The following is a 20,056-nucleotide window of genomic DNA, read 5'->3' as shown; positions in this document are numbered from 1 at the left end:
CTCAGTCTTTTTCCTACTGCCGGTTTGAAGTTCCTGCAGTTTTCACTGTAAAACCGAGTTGGAACTAGTAACTCCCCATATATATGTAAGGAGTGGTGTTTGCAACTGAAAAGAAACTTTGTGTTCCCTTCAAGCTAGGTGAAGGGCGGCTTTCACACACACTTATCTCTAAGAACCGAGCATGTGGAGAGAAGTTCATTCATCTAGCACCAAGAGAACGGGTTGCAGGAGAAACTTTTACTCTGGTTTCTCAGTCTGTTTCCTAGTGCCGGTTGGAAGTTCCTGCAGTTTTCACTGTAAAACCGAGTTGGAACTAGTAACTCCCCATATATATGTATGGAGTGGAGTTTGAAACTGAAAAGAAACTTTGTGTTCCCAACAAGCTAGGTGAAGGACGGCTTACAAAGACACTTATCTCTCAGAACTGAGCATGTGGAGAGAAGTTCATTCATCTAGCACCAAGAGAACGGGTTGCAGGAGAAACTTTTACTCTGGTTTCTCAGTCTGTTTCCTACTGCCGGTTTGAAGTTCCTGCAGTTTTCACTGTAAAACTGAGTTGGAACTAGTTACCTCCCCATGTATATGTATGGAGTGGAGTTTGCACCTGAAAAGATACTTTGTATTCCCAACAAGCTACCTGAAGGACGGCTTTCACACAAACTTATCAATCAGAACTGAGCATGTGGAGAGATGTTCGTTCATCTAGCACCAAGAGAACGGGTTGCAGGAGAAACTTTTACTCTGGTTTCTCAGTCTGTTTCCTAGTGCCGGTTGGAAGGTCCTGCAGTTTTCACTGTAAAACCGAGTTGGAACTACTAACTCCTCATATATGTGTAAGGAGTGGAGTTTGCAACTGAAAAGAAACTTTGTGTTTCCTTCAAGCTAGGTGAAGGACGGCTTTCACACACACTTATCTCTCAGAACTGAGCATGTGGAGAGAAGATCATTCATCTAGCACCAAGAGAACGGGTTGCAGGAGAAACTTTTACTCTGGTTTCTCAGTCTGTTTCCTAGTGCCGGTTGGAAGTTCCTGCAGTTTTCACTGTAAAACCGAGTTCGAACTAGTACATCCCCATATATATGTATGGAGTGGAGTTTGCAACTGAAAAGAAACTTTGTGTTCCCAACAAGCTAGTTGAAGGACGGCTTTCACACACACTTACCTCTCAGAACTGAGCATGTGGGGAGACGTTCGTTCATCTAGCAACAAGGGAACGGGTTGCAGGAGAAACTTTTAATCTGGTTTCTCAGTCTGTTTCCTAGTGCCGGTTGGAAGTTCCTGCACTTATCACTGTAAAACCGAGTTGGAACTAGTAACTCCCCATATATGTGTAAAGAGTGGAGTTTGCAACTGAAAAGAAACTTTGTGTTTCCTTCAAGCTAGGTGAAGGACGGCTTTCACACACACTTATCTCTCAGAACTGAGCATGTGGAGAGAACATCATTCATCTAGCACCAAGGGAACGGGTTGCAGGAGAAACTTTTACTCTGGTTTCTCAGTCTGTTTCCTAGTGCCGGTAGGAAGTTCCTGCAGTTTTCACTGTAAAACCGAGTTGGAACTAGTACATCCCCATATATATGTATGGAGTGGAGTCTGCAACTGAAAAGAGACTTTGTGTTCCCAACAAGCTAGGTGAAGGACGGCTTTCACACACACTTACCTCTCAGAACTGAGCATGTGGGGAGACGTTCGTTCATCTAGCACGAAAGGAACGGGTTGCAGGAGAAACTTTTACACTTGTTTCTCAGTCTGTTTCCTAGTGCCGGTTGGAAGATCCTGCAGTTTTCACTGTAAAACCGAGTTGGAACTAGTACCTCCCCATATATATGTATGGAGTGGATTTTGCAACTGAAAAGAAACTTTGTGTTCCCTTCAAGCTAGGTGAAGGACGGCTTTCACACACACTTATCTCTCAGAACTGAGCATGTGGAGAGACGTTCGTTCATCTAGCACCAAGGGTACGGGTTGCAGGAGAAACTTTTACTCTGGTTTCTCAGTCTTTTTCCTACTGCCAGTTTGAAGTTCCTGCAGTTTTCACTGTAAAACCGAGTTGGAGCTATTACTTCCCCTTATATATGTATGGAGCGGAGTTTGCAACTGAAAAGAAACTTTGTGTTCCCAACAAGCTAGGTGAAGGACGGCTTTCACACACACTTATCTCTCAGAACTGAGCATGTGGAGAGACGTTCGTTCATCTAGCACCAAGGTTACGGGTTGCAGGAGAAACTTTTACTCTGGATTCTCAGGCTGTTTCCTAGTGCCTGTTGGAAGTTCCTGCAGTTTTCACTGTAAAACCGAGTTGGAGCTAGTACTTCCCCATATATATGTATGGACTAGAGTTTGCAACTGAAAAGAACCTTTCTGTTCCCAACAAGCTAGCTGCAGGACGGCTTTCACACACACTTATCTCTCAGAACTGACCATGTGGATAGACGTTCGTTCATCTAGCACCAAGGACACGTGTTGCAGGTGAAACTTTTACTCTGGTTTCTCAGTCTGTTTCCTAGTGCCGGTTTGAAGTTACTGCAGTTTTCACTGTGAAAACGAGTTTTAGCTAGTAACTCGCCTTATATATGTATGGAGTGGAGATTACAACTGAAAAGAAACTTTCTGTTCCCTTCAAGCTAGGTGAAGGACGGCTTTCACACACACATATCTCTCAGAACTGAGCATGTGGAGACACGGTCGTTCATCAAGCATAAAGAGAACGGTTTGCAGGAGAAACTTTTACTCTGGTTTCTCAGTCTGTATCCTATTGCCAGTATGAAGTTCCTGCAGTTTTCAGTTTAAAACCGAGTTGGAGCTAGTACCTCCCCTTATATATGTATGGAGCGGAGTTTGCAACTGAAAAGAAACTTTGTGTTCCCAACAAGCTAGGTGAAGTACGGCTTTCACACACACTTATCTCTCAGAACTGAGCATGTGGAGAGACGTTCGTTCATCTAGCACCAAGGGTACGGGTTGCAGGAGAAACTTTTACTCTGGTTTCTCAGTATTTTCCTACTGCCAGTTTGAAGTTCCTGCAGTTTTCACTGTAAAACCGGGTTGGAACTAGTAACTCCCCATATATATGTAAGGAGTGGGGTTTGCAACTGAAATGAAACTTTGTGTTCCCTTCAAGCTAGGTGAAGGGCGGCTTTCACACACACACATCTCTCAGAACTGAGCATGTGGAGAGAAGTTCATTCATCTAGCACCAAGAGAACGGGTTGCAGGAGAAACTTTTACTCTGGTTTCTCAGTCTGTTTCCTAGTGCCGGTTGGAAGTTCCTGCAGTTTTCACTGTAAAACTGAGTTGGTACTAGTAACTTCCCATATATATGTATGGAGTGGAGTTTGAAACTGAAGAGAAACTTTGTGTTCCCAACAAGCTAGATGAAGGACGGCTTACACAGACACTTATCTCTCAGAACTGAGCATGTGGAGAGAAGTTCATTCATCTAGCACCAAGAGAACGGGTTGCAGGAGAAACTTTTACTCTGGTTTCTCAGTCTGTTTCCTAGTGCCGGTTGGAAGTTCCTGCAGTTTTCAGTGTAAAACCGAGTTGGAAATAGTAACTCCCCATATAAGTGTAAGGAGTGGAGTTTGCAACTGAAAAGAAACTTTGTGTTTCCTACAAGCTAGGTGAAAGACGGCTTTCACACACACTTATCTCTCAGAACTGAGCATGTGGAGAGAAGATCATTCATCTAGCACCAAGAGAACGGGTTGCAGGAGAAACTTTTACTCTGGTTTCTCAGTCTGTTTCCTAGTTCCGGTTGGAAGTTCATGCAGTTTTCACTGTAAAACCGAGTTGGAACTAGTACCTGCACATATATATGTATGGAGTGGAGTTTGCAACTGAAAAGAAACTCTGTGTTCCCAACAAGCTAGGTGAATGACGGCTTTCACACACACTTATCTCTCAGAACTGAGCATGTGGAGAGACGTTCGTTCATATAGCACCAAGGGAACGGATTGCATGAGAAACTTTTACTCTGGTTTCTCAGTCTTTTTCCTACGGCCAGTTTGAAGTTCCTGCAGTTTTCACTGTAAAACCGAGTTGGAACTAGTTACCTCCCCATGTATATGTATGGAGTGGAGTTTGCACCTGAAAAGAAACTTTGTATTCCCAACAAGCTAGCTGAAGGATGGCTTTCACACAAACTTATCAATCAGAACTGAGCATGTGGAGAGATGTTCGTTCATCTAGCACCAAGGGAACGGTTTCCAGGAAAAACTTTTACTCTGGTTTCTCAGTCTGTTTCCTACTGCCAGTTTGAAGTTCCTGCAGTTTTCACTGTAAAACCGAGTTGGAACTAGTACCTCCCCATATATATGTATGGTGTGGAGTTTGCAAGTGAAAAAAACTTTGTGTTCCCTTCAAACAGGGTGAAGGACGGCTTTCCCACACACTTATCTCTCAGAACTGAGCAAGTGGAGAGACGTTCGTTCATCTAGCACCAAGGGTATGTGTTGCAGGAGAAACTTTTACTCTGGATTCTCAGGCTGTTTCCTAGTACCTTTTGGAAGTTCCTGCAGTTTTCACTGTAAAACAGAGTTGGAGCTAGTACTTCCCCATATATATGTATGGACTGGAGTTTGCAACTGAAAAGAAACTTTCTGTTCCCAACAAGCTAGCTGCAGGACGGCTTTCACACACACTTATCTCTCAGAACTGACCATGTGGATAGACGTTCGTTCATCTAGCACCAAGGACACGTGTTGCAGGAGAAACTTTTACTCTGGATTCTCAGTCTGTTTCCTAGTGCCGGATTGAAGTTACTGCAGTTTTCACTGTGAAAACGAGTTTTAGCTAGTAACTCGCCTTATATATGTATGGAGTGGAGATTACAACTTAAAAGAAACTTTGTGTTCCCAACAAGCTAGGTGAAGAATGGCTTTCACACACACTTATCTCTCAGAACTGAGCATGTGGAGACATGTTCGTTCATCTAGCACCAAGGGAACGGGTTGCAGAAGAAACTTTTACTCTGGTTTCTCAGTCTGTTTCCTAGTGCCGGTTGGAAGTTCCTGCAGTTTTCACTGTAAAACCGAGTTGGAAATAGTAACTCCCTATATATGTGTAAGAAGTGGAGTTTGCAACTGAAAAGAAACTTTGTGTTTCCTTCAAGCTAGGTGAAAGACGGCTTTCACACACACTTATCTCTCAGAACTGAGCATGTGGAGAGAAGATCATTCATCTAGCACCAAGGGAACGGGTTGCAGGAGAAACCTTTACTCTGGTTTCTCAGTCTGTTTCCTAGTGCCGGTTGGAAGTTCATGCAGTTTTCACTGTAAAACCGAGTTGGAACTAGTACCTGCACATATATATGTATGGAGTGGAGTTTGCAACTGAAAAGAAACTCTGTGTTCCCAACAAGCTAGGTGAATGACGGCTTTCACACACACTTATCTCTCAGAACTGAGCATGTGGAGAGACGTTCGTTCATATAGCACCAAGGGAACGGATTGCATGAGAAACTTTTACTCTGGTTTCTCAGTCTTTTTCCTACGGCCAGTTTGAAGTTCCTGCAGTTTTCACTGTAAAACCGAGTTGGAACTAGTTACCTCCCCATGTATATGTATGGAGTGGAGTTTGCACCTGAAAAGAAACTTTGTATTCCCAACAAGCTAGCTGAAGGATGGCTTTCACACAAACATATCAATCAGAACTGACCATGTGGATAGACGTTCGTTCATCTAGCACCAAGGACACGTGTTGCAGGAGAAACTATTACTCTGGTTTCTCAGTCTGTTTCCTAGTGCCGTTTTGAATTTACTGCAGTTTTCACTGTGAAAACGAGTTTTAGCTAGTAACTCGCCTTATATATGTATGGAGTGGAGATTACAACTGAAAAGAAACTTTGTGTTCCCAACAAGCTAGGTGAAGGATGGCTTTCACACACACTTATCTCTCAGAACTGAGCATGTGGAGACATGTTCGTTCATCTAGCACCAAGGGAACGGGTTGCAGGAGAAACTTTTACTCTGGTTTCTCAGTCTTTTTCCTACGGCCAGTTTGAAGTTCCTGCAGTTTTCACTGTAAAACCGAGTTGGAACTAGTTACCTCCCCATGTATATGTATGGAGTGGAGTTTGCACCTGAAAAGAAACTTTGTATTCCCAACAAGCTAGCTGAAGGATGGCTTTCACACAAACATATCAATCAGAACTGACCATGTGGATAGACGTTCGTTCATCTAGCACCAAGGACACGTGTTGCAGGAGAAACTTTTACTCTGGTTTCTCAGTCTGTTTCCTAGTGCCGGTTTGAATTTACTGCAGTTTTCACTGTGAAAACGAGTTTTAGCTAGTAACTCGCCTTATATATGTATGGAATGGAGATTACAACTGAAAAGAAACTTTGTGTTCCCAACAAGCTAGGTGAAGGATGGCTTTCACACACACTTATCTCTCAGAACTGAGCATGTGGAGACATGTTCGTTCATCTAGCACCAAGGGAACGGGTTGCAGGAGAAACTTTTACTCTGGTTTCTCAGTCTGTTTCCTAGTGCCGGTTGGAAGTTCCTGCAGTTTTCACTGTAAAACCGAGTTGGAACTAGTAACTCCCCATATATATTTATGGAGTGGGGTTTGCAACTGAAAAGAAAATTTGTGTTCCCAACAAGCTAGGTGAAGGACGGCTTACACAGACACTTATCTCTCAGAACTGAGCATGTGGAGAGAATTCATTCATCTAGCACCAAGAGAACGGGTTGCAGGAGAAACTTTTACTCTGTTTTCTCAGTCTGTTTCCAAGTGCCGGTTGGAAGTTCCTGCAGTTTTCACTGTAAAACCGAGTTGGAACTAGTAACTCCCCATATATGTTTAAGGAGTGGAGTTTGCAACTTAAAAGAGACTTTGTGTTCCCTTCAAGCTAGGTGAAGGGCGGCTTTCACACACACTTATCTCTCAGAACAGAGCATGTGGAGAGAAGATCATTCATCTAGCACCAAGAGAACGGGTTGCAGGAGAAACTTTTACTCTGGTTTCTCAGTCTGTTTCCTAGTGCCGGTTGGAAGTTCCTGCAGTTTTCACTGTAAAACCGAGTTGGAACTAGTACCTCCCCATATTTATGTATGGAGTGGAGTTTGCAACTGAAAAGAAACTTTGTGTTCCCAACAAGCTAGGTGAAGGACGGCTTTCACACACACTTATCTCTCAGAACTGAGCATGTGGAGAGACGGTCGTTCATCAAGCATAAAGAGAACGGGTTGCAGGAGAAACTTTTACTCTGGTTTCTCAGTCTGTATCCTATTGCCAGTTTGAAGTTCCTGCAGTTTTCAGTGTAAAACCGAGTTGGAGCTAGTACTTCCCCTTATATATGTATGGAGCGGAGTTTGCAACTGAAAAGAAACTTTGTGTTCCCAACAAGCTAGGTGAAGGACGGCTTTCACACACACTTATCTCTCAGAACTGAGCATGTGGAGAGACGTTCGTTCATCTAGCACCAAGGGTACGGGTTGCAGGAGAAAATTTTACTCTGGTTTCTCAGTCTTTTTCCTACTGCCAGTATGAAGTTCCTGCACTTTTCACTGTAAAACCGAGTTGGAACTAGTAACTCCCCATATATGTATGGAGCGGAGTTTGCAACTGAAAAGAAACTTTGTATTCCCAACAAGCTAGGTGAAGGATGGCTTTCACACAAACTTATCAATCAGAACTGAGCATGTGGAGAGATGTTCGTTCATCTAGCACCAAGGGAACGGGTTCCAGGAGAAACTTTTACTCTGGTTTCTCAGTCTGTTTCCTAGTGCCAGTTTGAAGTTCCTGCAGTTTTCACTGTAAAACAGAGTTGGAACTAGTACCTCCCCATATATATGTATGGAGTGGAGTTTGCAAGTGAAAAAAACTTTGTGTTCCCTTCAAACAGGGTGAAGGACGGCTTTCACACACACTTATCTCTCAGAACTGAGCAAGTGGAGAGACGTTCGTTCATCTAGCACCAAGGGTACGGGTTGCAGGAGAAACTTTTACTCTGGATTCTCAGGCTGTTTCCTAGTACCGGTTGGAAGTTCCTGCAGTTTTCACTGTAAAAAAGAGTTGGAGCTAGTACTTCCCCATATATATGTATGGACTGGAGTTTGCAACTGAAAAGAAACTCTGTGTTCCCAACAAGCTAGGTGAATGACGGCTTTCACACACACTTATCTCTCAGAACTGACCATGTGGATAGACGTTCGTTCATCTAGCACCAAGGACACGTGTTGCAGGAGAAACTTTTACTCTGGTTTCTCAGTCTGTTTCCTAGTGCCGGTTTGAATTTACTGCAGTTTTCACTGTGAAAAAGAGTTTTAGCTAGTAACTCGCCTTATATATGTATGGAGTGGAGATTACAACTGAAAAGAAACTTTGTGTTCCCAACAAGCTAGGTGAAGGATGGCTTTAACACATACTTATCTCTCAGAACTGAGCATGTGCAGACATGTTCGTTCATCTAGCACCAATGGAACGGGTTGCAGGAGAAACTTTTACTCTGGTTTCTCAGTCTGTTTCCTAGTGCCGGTTGGAAGTTCCTGCAGTTTTCACTGTAAAACCGAGTTGGAACTAGTAACTCCCCATATATATGTATGGAGTGGAGTTTGCAACTGAAAAGAAAATTTGTGTTCCCAACAAGATAGGTGAAGGACGGCTTACACAGACACTTATCTCTCAGAAATGAGCATGTGGAGAGAATTCATTCATCTAGCACCAAGAGAACGGGTTGCAAGAGAAACTTTTACTCTGGTTTCTCAGTCTGTTTCCTAGTGCCGGTTGGAAGTTCCTGCAGTTTTCACTGTAAAACCGAGTTGGAACTAGTAACTCCCCATATATGTGTAAGGAGTGGAGTTTGCAACTGAAAAGAAACTTTGTGTTTCCTTCAAGCTAGGTGAAGGACGGCTTTCACACACACTTATCTCTCAGAACTGAGCATGTGGAGAGAAGATCATTCATCTAGCACCAAGAGAACGGGTTGCAGGAGAAACATTTACTCTGGATTCTAAGTCTGTTTCCTAGTGCCGGTTGGAAGTTCCTGCAGTTTTCACTGTAAAACCGAGTTGGAACTAGTACATCCCCATATATATGTATGGAGTGGAGTTTGCAACTGAAAAGAAACTTTGTGTTCCCTTCAAGCTAGGTGAAGGACGGCTTTCACACACACTTATCTCTCAGAACTGAGCATGTGGAGAGACGGTCGTTCATCAAGCATAAAGAGCACGGGTTGCAGGATAAACTTTTACTCTGGTTTCTCAGTCTGTTTCCTACTACCGGTTTGAAGTTCCTGCAGTTTTCACTGTAAAACGAAGTTGGAACTAGTTACCTACCCATGTATATGTATGGAGTGGAGTTTGCACCTGAAAAGAAACTTTGTATTCCCAACAAGCTAGCTGAAGGACGGCTTTAACACACACTTATCAATCAGAACTGAGCATGTGGAGAGATATTCGTTCATCTAGCTCCAATGGAACGGGTTGCAGGAGAAACTTTTACTCTGGTTTCTCAGTCTGTTTCCTAGTGCCGGTTGGAAGTTCCTGCAGTTTTCACTGTAAACCCGAGTTCGTGCTAGTACCTCCCCATGTATATGTATGGAGTGGAGTTTGCACCTGAAAAGAAACTTTGTGTTCCCTTCAAGCTAGGTGAAGGACGGCTTTCACACACACTTATCTCTCAGAACTGAGCATGTGGAGAGACGTTTGTTCATCTAGCACCAAGGACACGTGTTGCAGGAGAAACTTTTTCTCTGGTTTCTCAGTCTGTTTCCTAGTGCCAGTTTGAAGTTCCTGCAGTTTTCACTGTAAAACCGAGTTGGAACTAGTACCTCCCCATATATATGTATGAAGTGGAGTTTGCAAGTGAAAAAAACTTTGTGTTCCCTTCAAACAGGTTGAAGGACGGCTTTCACACACACTTATCTCTCAGAACTGAGCATGTGGAGAGACGTCGTTCATCTAGCACCAAGGGTACGGGTTGCAGGAGAAACTTTTACTCTGGATTCTCAGGCTGTTTCCTAGTGCCGGTTGGAAGTTCCTGCAGTTTTCACTGTAAAACCGAGTTGGAGCTAGTACTTCCCATATATATGTATGGACTGGAGTTTGCAACTGAAAAGAAACTATCTGTTCCCAAAAAGCTAACTGCAGGACGGCTTTCACACACACTTATCTCTCAGAACTGACCATGTGGATAGACGTTCGTTCATCTAGCACCAAGGACACGTGTTGCAGGAGAAACTTTTACTCTGGTTTCTCAGTCTGTTTCCTAGTGCCGGTTTGAAGTTACTGCAGTTTTCACTGTGAAAAAGAGTTTTAGCTAGTAACTCGCCTTATATATGTATGGAGTGGAGATTACAACTGAAAAGAAACTTTGTGTTCCCAACAAGCTAGGTGAAGGATGGCTTTAACACACACTTATCTCTCAGAACTGAGCATGTGGAGACATGTTCGTTCATCTAGCACCAATGGAACGGGTTGCAGGAGAAACTTTTACTCTGGTTTCTCAGTCTGTTTCCTAGTGCCGGTTGGAAGTTCCTGCAGTTTTCACTGTAAAACCGAGTTGGAACTAGTAACTCCCCATATATATGTATGGAGTGGAGTTTGCAACTGAAAAGAAAATTTGTGTTCCCAACAAGCTAGGTGAAGGACGGCTTACACAGACACTTATCTCTCAGAACTGAGCATGTGGAGAGAATTCATTCATCTAGCACCAAGAGAACGGGTTGCAGGAGAAACTTTTACTCTGGTTTCTCAGTCTGTTTCCTAGTGCCGGTTGGAAGTTCCTGCAGTTTTCACTGTAAAACCGAGTTGGAACTAGTAACTCCCCATATATGTGTAAGGAGTGGAGTTTGCAACTGAAAAGAAACTTTGTGTTTCCTTCAAGCTAGGTGAAGGACGGCTTTCACACACACTTATATCTCAGAACTGAGCATGTGGAGAGAAGATCATTCATCTAGCACCAAGAGAACGGGTTGCAGGAGAAACATTTACTCTGGATTCTAAGTCTGTTTCCTAGTGCCGGTTGGAAGTTCCTGCAGTTTTCACTGTAAAACCGAGTTGGAACTAGTACATCCCCATATATATGTATGGAGTTGAGTTTGCAACTGAAAAGAAACATTGTGTTCCCAACAAGCTAGGTGAAGGACGGCTTTCACACACACTTACCTCTCAGAACTGAGCATGTGGGGAGACGTTCGTTCATCTAGCACCAAGGGAACGGGTTGCAGGAGAAACTTTTACTCTGGTATCTCAGTCTGTTTCCTACTACCGGTTTGAAGTTCCTGCAGTTTTCACTGTAAAACCGAGTTCGAGCTAGTACCTCCCCATATATATGTATGGAGTGGAGTTTGCAACTGAAAAGAAACTTTGTGTTCCCTTCAAGCTAGGTGAAGGACGGCTTTCACACACACTTATCTCTCAGAACTGAGCATGTGGAGAGACGGTCGTTCATCAAGCATAAAGAGCACGGGTTGCAGGATAAACTTTTACTCTGGTTTCTCAGTCTGTTTCCTACTACCGGTTTGAAGTTCCTGCAGTTTTCACTGTAAAACGAAGTTGGAACTAGTTACCTCCCCATGTATATGTATGGAGTGGAGTTTGCAACTGAAAAGAAACTTTGTATTCCCAACAAGCTAGCTGAAGGACGGCTTTAACACACACTTATCAATCAGAACTGAGCATGTGGAGAGATATTCGTTCATCTAGCTCCAATGGAACGGGTTGCAAGAGAAACTTTTACTCTGGTTTCTCAGTCTGTTTCCTAGTGCCGGTTGGAAGTTCCTGCAGTTTACACTGTAAAACCGAGTTCGTGCTAGTACTTCCCCATGTATATGTATGGAGTGGAGTTTGCACCTGAAAAGAAACTTTGTGTTCCCTTCAAGCTAGGTGAATGACGGCTTTCACACACACTTATCTCTCAGAACTGAGCATGTGGAGAGACGTTTGTTCATCTAGCACCAAGGACACGTGTTGCAGGAGAAACTTTTTCTCTGGTTTCTCAGTCTGTTTCCTAGTGCCAGTTTGAAGTTCCTGCAGTTTTCACTGTAAAACCGAGTTGGAACTAGTACCTCCCCATATATATGTATGAAGTGGAGTTTGCAAGTGAAAAAAACTTTGTGTTCCCTTCAAACAGGTTGAATGACGGCTTTCACACACACTTATCTCTCAGAACTGAGCATGTGGAGAGACGTTCGTTCATCTAGCACCAAGGGTACGGGTTGCAGGAGAAACTTTTACTCTGGATTCTCAGGCTGTTTCCTAGTGCCGGTTGGAAGTTCCTGCAGTTTTCACTGTAAAACCGAGTTGGAGCTAGTACTTCCCGATATATATGTATGGACTGGAGTTTGCAACTGAAAAAAAACTTTCTGTTTCCAAAAAGCTAGCTGCAGGACGGCTTTCACACACACTTATCTCTCAGAACTGACCATGTGGATAGACGTTCGTTCATCTAGCACCAAGGACACTTGTTGCAGGAGAAACTTTTACTCTGGTTTCTCAGTCTGTTTCCTAGTGCCGGTTTGAAGTTCCTGCTATTTTCACTGTAAAACCGAGTTTTAGCTAGTATTTCCCCTTATATATGTATGGAGTCGAGATTGCACCTGAAAAGAATCTTTGTGTTCCCAACAAGCTAGCTGCAGGACGGCTTTCACACACACTTGTCTCTCAGAACTGAGCATGTGAAGAGACGTTCGTTCATCTAGCACCAAGGGAACGGTTTGCAGGAGAAACTTTTACTCTGGTTTCTCAGTCTGTTTCCTAGTGCCGGTTGGAAGTTCATGCAGTTTTCACTGTAAAACCGAGTTGGAACTAGTACCTGCACATATATATGTATGAAGTGGAATTTGCAACTGAAAAGAAACTTTGTGTTCCCAACAAGCTAGATGAAGGACGGCTTTAACACAAACTTATCAATCAGAACTGAGCATGTGGAGAGATGTTCGTTCATCTAGCACGAAGGGAACGGGATGCAGGAGAAACTTTTACTCTGGTTTCTCAGTCTGTTTCCTAGTGCCAGTTTGAAGTTCCTGCAGTTTTCACTGTAAAACCGAGTTGGAACTAGTACCTCCCCATATATATGTATGAAGTGGAGTTTGCAAGTGAAAAAAACTTTGTGTTCCCTTCAAACAGGTTGAAGGACGGCTTTCACACACACTTATCTCTCAGAACTGAGCATGTGTAGAGACGTTCTTTCATCTAGCACCAAGGGTACGGGTTGCAGGAGAAACTTTTACTCTGGATTCTCAGGCTGTTTCCTAGTGCCGGTTGGAAGTTCCTGCAGTTTTCACTGTAAAACCGAGTTGGAGCTAGTACTTCCCCATATATATGTATGGACTGGAGTTTGCAACTGAAAAGAAACTTTCTCTTTCCAAAAAGCTAGCTGCAGGACGGCTTTCACACACACTTATCTCTCAGAACTGACCATGTGGATAGACGTTCGTTCATCTAGCACCAAGGACACTTGTTGCAGGAGAAACTTTTACTCTGGTTTCTCAGTCTGTTTCCTAGTGCCGGTTGGAAGTTCCTGCAGTTTTCACTGTAAAACTGAGTTGGTACTAGTACCTCCCCATATATATGTATTGAGTGGAGTTTGCAACTGAAAAGAAACTTTGTGTTCCCTTCAAGCTAGGTGAAGGACGGCTTTCACACACACTTATCTCTCAGAACTGAGCATGTGGAGAGACGGTCGTTCATCAAGCATAAAGAGAACGGGTTGCAGGAGAAACTTTTACTCTGGTTTCTCAGTCTGTTTCCTACTACCGGTTTGAAGTTCCTGCAGTTTTCACTGTAAAACCGAGTTCGAGATAGTACCTCCCCATATAAATGTATGGAGTGGAGTTTGCAACTGAAAAGAAACTTTGTGTTCCCAACAAGCTAGCTGCAGGACGGCTTTCACACACACTTGTCTCTCAGAACTGAGCATGTGAAGAGACGTTCGTTCATCTAGCACCAAGGTAACGGGTTGCAGGAGAAACTTTTACTCTGATTTCTCAGTCTGTTTCCTAGTGCCAGTTTGAAGTTCCTGCAGTTTTCACTGTAAAACCGAGTTGGAACTAGTACCTCCCCATATATATGTATGAAGTGGAGTTTGCAAGTGAAAGAAACTTTGTGTTCCCTTCAAAATGGTTGAAGGACGGCTTTCACACACAATTATCTCTCAGAACTGAGCATGTGGAGAGACGTTCGTTCATCTAGCATCAAGGGTACGGGTTGCAGGAGAAACTTTTACTCTGGATTCTCAGGCTGTTTCCTAGTGCCGGTTGGAAGTTCCTGCAGTTTTCACTGTAAAACCGAGTTGGAGCTAGTACTTCCCCATATATATGTATGGACTGGAGTTTGCAACTGAAAAGAAACTTTCTGTTTCCAAAAAGCTAGCTGCAGGACGGCTTTCACACACACTTATCTCTCAGAACTGACCATCTGGATAGACGTTCGTTCATCTAGCACCAAGGACACTTGTTGCAGGAGAAACTTTTACTCTGGTTTCTCAGTCTGTTTCCTAGTGCCACTTTGAATTTCCTGCAGTTTTCACTGTAAAACCGAGTTGGAACTAGTACCTCCCCATATATATGCATGGAGTGGAGTTTGCAAGTGAAAAAAACTTTGTGTTCCCTTCAAACAGGGTGAAGGACGGCTTTCACACACACTTATCTCTCAGAACTGAGCATGTGGAGAGACGTTCGTTCATATAGCACCAAGGGAACGGATTGCATGAGAAACTTTTACTCTGGTTTCTCAGGATTTTTCCTACGGCCGGTTTGAATTTCCTGCAGTTTTCACTGTAAAACCGATTTGGAACTTGTTACCTCCCCATGTATATGTATGGAGTGGAGTTTGCACCTGAAAAGAAACTTTGTATTCCCAACAAGCTAGCTGAAGGACGGCTTTCACACAAACTTATCAATCAGAACTGAGCATGTGGAGAGATGTTCGTTCATCTAGCACCAAGGGAACGGGTTGCAGGAGAAACTTTTACTCTGGTTTCTCAGTCTGTTTCCTAGGGCCAGTTTGAAGTTCCTGCAGTTTTCACTGTAATACCGAGTTGGAACTAGTACCTCCCCATATATATGTATGAAGTGGAGTTTGCAACTGAAAATAAACTTTGTGTTCCCTTCAAACAGGTTGAAGGACGGCTTTCACACACACTTATCTCTCAGAACTGAGCATGTGGAGAGACGTTCGTTCATCTAGCACCAAGGGTACGGGTTGCAGGAGAAACTTTTACTCTGGATTCTCAGGCTGTTTCCTAGTGCCGGTTGGAAGTTCCTGCAGTTTTCACTGTAAAACCGAGTTGGGGCTAGTACTTCCCCATATATATGTATGGACTGGAGATTGCAACTGAAAAGAAACTTTCTGTTTCCAAAAAGCTAGCTGCAGGACGGCTTTCACACACACTTATCTCTCAGAACTGACCATGTGGATAGACGTTCGTTCATCTAGCACCAAGGACACTTGTTGCAGGAGAAACTTTTACTCTGGTTTCTCAGTCTGTTTCCTAGTGCCGGTTTGAAGTTCCTGCAATTTTCACTGTAAAACCGAGTTTTAGCTAGTAACTCCCCTTATATATGTATGGAGTCGAGATTGCACCTGAAAAGAAACTTTGTGTTCCCAACAAGCTAACTGCAGGACGGCTTTCACACACACTTGTCTCTCAGAATTGAGCATGTGAAGAGACGTTCGTTCATCTAGCACAAAGATAACGGGTTGCAGGAGAAACTTTTACTCTGGTTTCTCAGTCTTTTTCCTAGTGCCGGTTGGAAGTTCATGCAGTTTTCACTGTAAAACCGAGTTGGAACTAGTACCTGCACATATATATGAATGGAGTGGAATTTGCAACTGAAAAGAAACTTTGTGTTCCCAACAAGCTAGGTGAATGACGGCTTTCACACACACTTATCTCTCAGAACTGAGCATGTGGAGAGACGTTCGTTCATCTAGCACCAAGGACACGTGTTGCAGGAGAAACTTTTACTCTGGTCTCAGTCTTTTTCCTACTGCCAGTTTGAAGTTCCTGCAGTTTTCACTGTAAAACCGAGTGGGAGCTAGTACTTCCCCTTATATGTGTATGGAGCGGAGTTTGCAACTGAAAAGAAACTTTGTGTTCCCAACAAGCTAGGTGAAGGACGGCTTTCACACACACATATCTCTCAGAACTGAGCATGTGGAGAGACGTTCGTTCATCTAGCACCAAGGGTACGGGTTGCAGGAGAAACTTTTACTCTGGTTTCTCAGTCTGTTTCCTAGTGCCAGTTTGAAGTTTCTGCAGTTTTCACTGTAAAACCGAGTTGGAACTAGTACCTCCCCATATATATGTATGGAGTGGAGTTTGAAAGTGAAAAAAACTTTGTGTTCCCTTCAAACAGGGTGAAGGACGGCTTTCACACACACTTATCTCTCAGAACTGAGCATGTGGAGAGACGTTCGTTCATATAGCACCAAGGGAACGGATTGCATGAGAAACTTTTACTCTGGTTTCTCAGTCTTTTTCCTACTGCCGGTTTGAAGTTCCTGCAGTTTTCACTGTAAAACCGAGTTGGAACTTGTTACCTCCCCATGTATATGTATGGAGTGGAGTTTGCACCTGAAAAGAAACTTTGTATTCCCAACAAGCTAGCTGAAGGACGGCTTTCACACAAACTTATCAATCAGAACTGAGCATGTGGAGAGATGTTCGTTCATCTAGCACCAAGGGAACGGGTTGCAGGAGAAACTTTTACTCTGGTTTCTCAGTCTGTTTCCTAGTGCCAGTTTGAAGTTCCTGCAGTTTTCACTGTAAAACCGAGTTGGAACTAGTACCTCCCCATATATATGTATGGAGTGGAGTTTGCAAGTGAAAAAAACTTTGTGTTCCCTTCAAACAGGGTGAAGGACGGCTTTCACACACACTTATCTCTCAGAACTGAGCATGTGGAGAGACGTTCGTTCATCTAGCAACAAGGGTATGGGTTGCAGGAGAAACTTTTACACTGGATTCTCAGGCTGTTTCCTAGTGCCGGTTTGAAGTTACTGCAGTTTTCACTGTGAAAACGAGTTTTAGCTAGTAACTCGCCTTATATATGTATGGAGTGGAGATTACAACTGAAAAGAAACTTTGTGTTCCCAACAAGCTAGGTGAAGGATGGCTTTCACACACACTTATCTCTCAGAACTCAGCATGTGGAGACATGTTCGTTCATCTAGCACCAAGGGAACGGGTTGTAGGAGAAACTTTTACTCTGGTTTCTCAGTCTGTTTCCTAGTGACGGTTGGAAGTTCATGCAGTTTTCACTATAAAACCGATTTGGAACTAGTACCTCCCCATATATATGTATGGAGTGGAGTTTGCAACTGTAAAGAAACTTTGTGTTCCCAACAAGCTAGTTGAAGGACGGCTTTCACACACACTTGTCTCTCAGAACTGAGCATGTGGAGAGATGTTCGTTCATCTAGCACCAAGGGAACGAGTTGCAGGAGAAACTTTTACTCTGGTTTCTCAGTCTTTTTCCTACTGCCGGTTGGAATTTCCTGCAGTTTTCACTGTAAAACCGAGTCCGAGCTAGTACCTCCCCATATATATGTATGGAGTGGAGTTTGCAACTGAAAAGAAACTTTGTGTTCCCAACAAGCTAGCTGCAGGACGGCTTACACACACACTTATCTCTCAGAATTGACCATGTGGATAGACGTTCGTTCATAAAGCACCAAGGACACGTGTTGCAGGAGAAACTTTTACTCTGGTTTCTCAGTCTGTTTCCTAGTGCCGGTTTGAAGTTACTGCAGTTTTCACTGTGAAAACGAGTTTTAGCTAGTAACTCGCCTTATATATGTATGGAGTGGAGATTACAACTGAAAAGAAACTTTGTGTTCCCAACAAGCTAGGTGAAGGACGGCTTTCACACACACTTGTCTCTCAGAACTGAGCATGTGGAGAGATGTTCGTTCATCTAGCACCAAGGGAACGAGCTGCAGGACAAACTTTTACTCTGGTTTCTCAGTCTGTTTCCTAGTGCCGGTTTGAAGTTACTGCAGTTTTCACTGTGAAAACGAGTTTTAGCTAGTAACACGCCTTATATATGTATGGAGTGGAGATTACAACTGAAAAGAAACTTTGTGTTCCCAACAAGCTAGGTGAAGGACGGCTTTCACACACACTTGTCTCTCAGAACTGAGCATGTGGAGAGATGTTCGTTCATCTAGCACCAAGGGAACGAGTTGCAGGAGAAACTTTTACTCTGGTTTCTCAGTATTTTTCCTAGTGCCGGTTGGAATTTCCTGCAGTTTTCACTGTAAAACCGAGTTCGAGCTAGTACCTCCCCATATATATGTATGGAGTGGGGTTTGCAACTGAAAAGAAACTTTGTGTTCCCTTCAAGCTAGGTGAAGGGCGGCTTTCACACACACTTATCTCTCAGAACTGAGCATGTGGAGAGACGTTCGTTCATCTAGCACCAAAGGTACGGGTTGCAGGAGAAACTTTTACTCTGGTTTCTCAGTCTTTTTCCTACTGCCAGTTTGAAGTTCCTGCAGTTTTCACTGTAAAACCGAGTTGGAACTAGTAACTCCCCATATATTTGTAAGGAGTGGAGTTTGCAACTGAAAAGAAACTTTGTGTTCCCTTCAAGCTAGGTGAAGGGCGGCTTTCACACACACTTACCTCTCAGAACCGAGCATGTGGAGAGAAGTTCATTCATCTAGCACCAAGAGAACGGGTTGCAGGAGAAACTTTTACTCTGGTTTCTCAGTCTGTTTCCTAGTGCCGGTTGGAATTTCCTGCAGTTTTTACTGTAAAACCGAGTTGGAACTAGTAACTCCCCATATATATGTATGGAGTGGAGTTTGAAACTGAAAACAAACTTTGTGTTCCCAACAAGCTAGGTGAAGGACGGCTTTCACACACACTTGTCTCTCAGAACTGAGCATGTGGAGAGAAGTTCATTCATCTAGCACCAAGAGAACGGTTTGCAGGAGAAACTTTTACTCTGGTTTCTCAGTCTGTTTCCTACTGCCGGTTGGAAGTTCCTGCAGTTTTCACTGTAAAACCGAGTTGGAACTAGTTACCTCCCCTTGTATATGTATGGAGTGGAGTTTGCAAGTGAAAAAAAACTTTGTGTTCCCTTCAAACAGGGTGAAGGACGGCTTTCACACACACTTATCTCTCAGAACTGAGCATGTGGAGAGACGTTCGTTCATCTAGCACCAATGGAACGGATTGCATGAGAAACTTTTACTCTGGTTTCTCAGTCCTTTTCCTAGTGCCGGTTTGAAGTTCCTGCAGTTTTCACTGTAAAACCGAGTTGGAACTAGTTACCTCCCCATGTATATGTATGGAGTGGAGTTTGCACCTGAAAAGAAACTTTGTATTCCCAACAAGCTTGCTGAAGGACGGCTTTCACACAAACTTATCAATCAGAACAGAGCATGTGGAGAGATGTTCGTTCATCTAGCACCAAGGGAACGGGTTGCAGGAGAATCTTTTACTCTGGTTTCTCAGTCTGTTTCCTAGTGCCAGTTTGAAGTTCCTGCAGTTTTCACTGTAAAACAGAGTTGGAACTAGTACCTCCCCATATATATGTATGGAGTGGAGTTTGCAAGTGAAAAAAACTTTGTGTTCCATTCAAACAGGGTGAAGGACGGCTTTCACACACACTTAACTCTCAGAACTGAGCATGTGGAGAGACGTTCGTTCATCTAGCACCAAGGGTACGGGTTGCAGGAGAAACTTTTACTCTGGATTCTCAGGCTGTTTCCTAGTGCCGGTTTGAAGTTACTGCAGTTTTCACTGTAAAACCGAGTTGGAGCTAGTACTTCCCCATATATATGTATGGACTAGAGTTTGCAACTGAAAAGAAACTTTCTGTTCCCATCAAGCTAGCTGCAGGACGGCTTTCACACACACTTACCTCTCAGAACTGACCATGTGGATAGACGTTCGTTCATCTAGCACCAAGGACACGTGTTGCAGGAGAAACTTTTACTCTGGTTTCTCAGTCTGTTTCCTAGTGCCGGTTTGAAGTTACTGCAGTTTTCACTGTGAAAACGAGTTTTAGCTAGTAACTCGCCTTATATATGTATGGAGTGGAGATTACAACTGAAAAGAAACTTTGTGTTCCCAACAAGCTAGGTGAAGGT

Source organism: Camelus dromedarius, chromosome 28 (assembly GCF_036321535.1).
Source record: "Camelus dromedarius isolate mCamDro1 chromosome 28, mCamDro1.pat, whole genome shotgun sequence".
In the NCBI taxonomy this organism is placed as follows: domain Eukaryota; kingdom Metazoa; phylum Chordata; class Mammalia; order Artiodactyla; family Camelidae; genus Camelus; species Camelus dromedarius.
The sequence above is the reverse complement of the archived record's forward strand: the minus strand, read 5'-3'. Positions refer to the sequence as shown.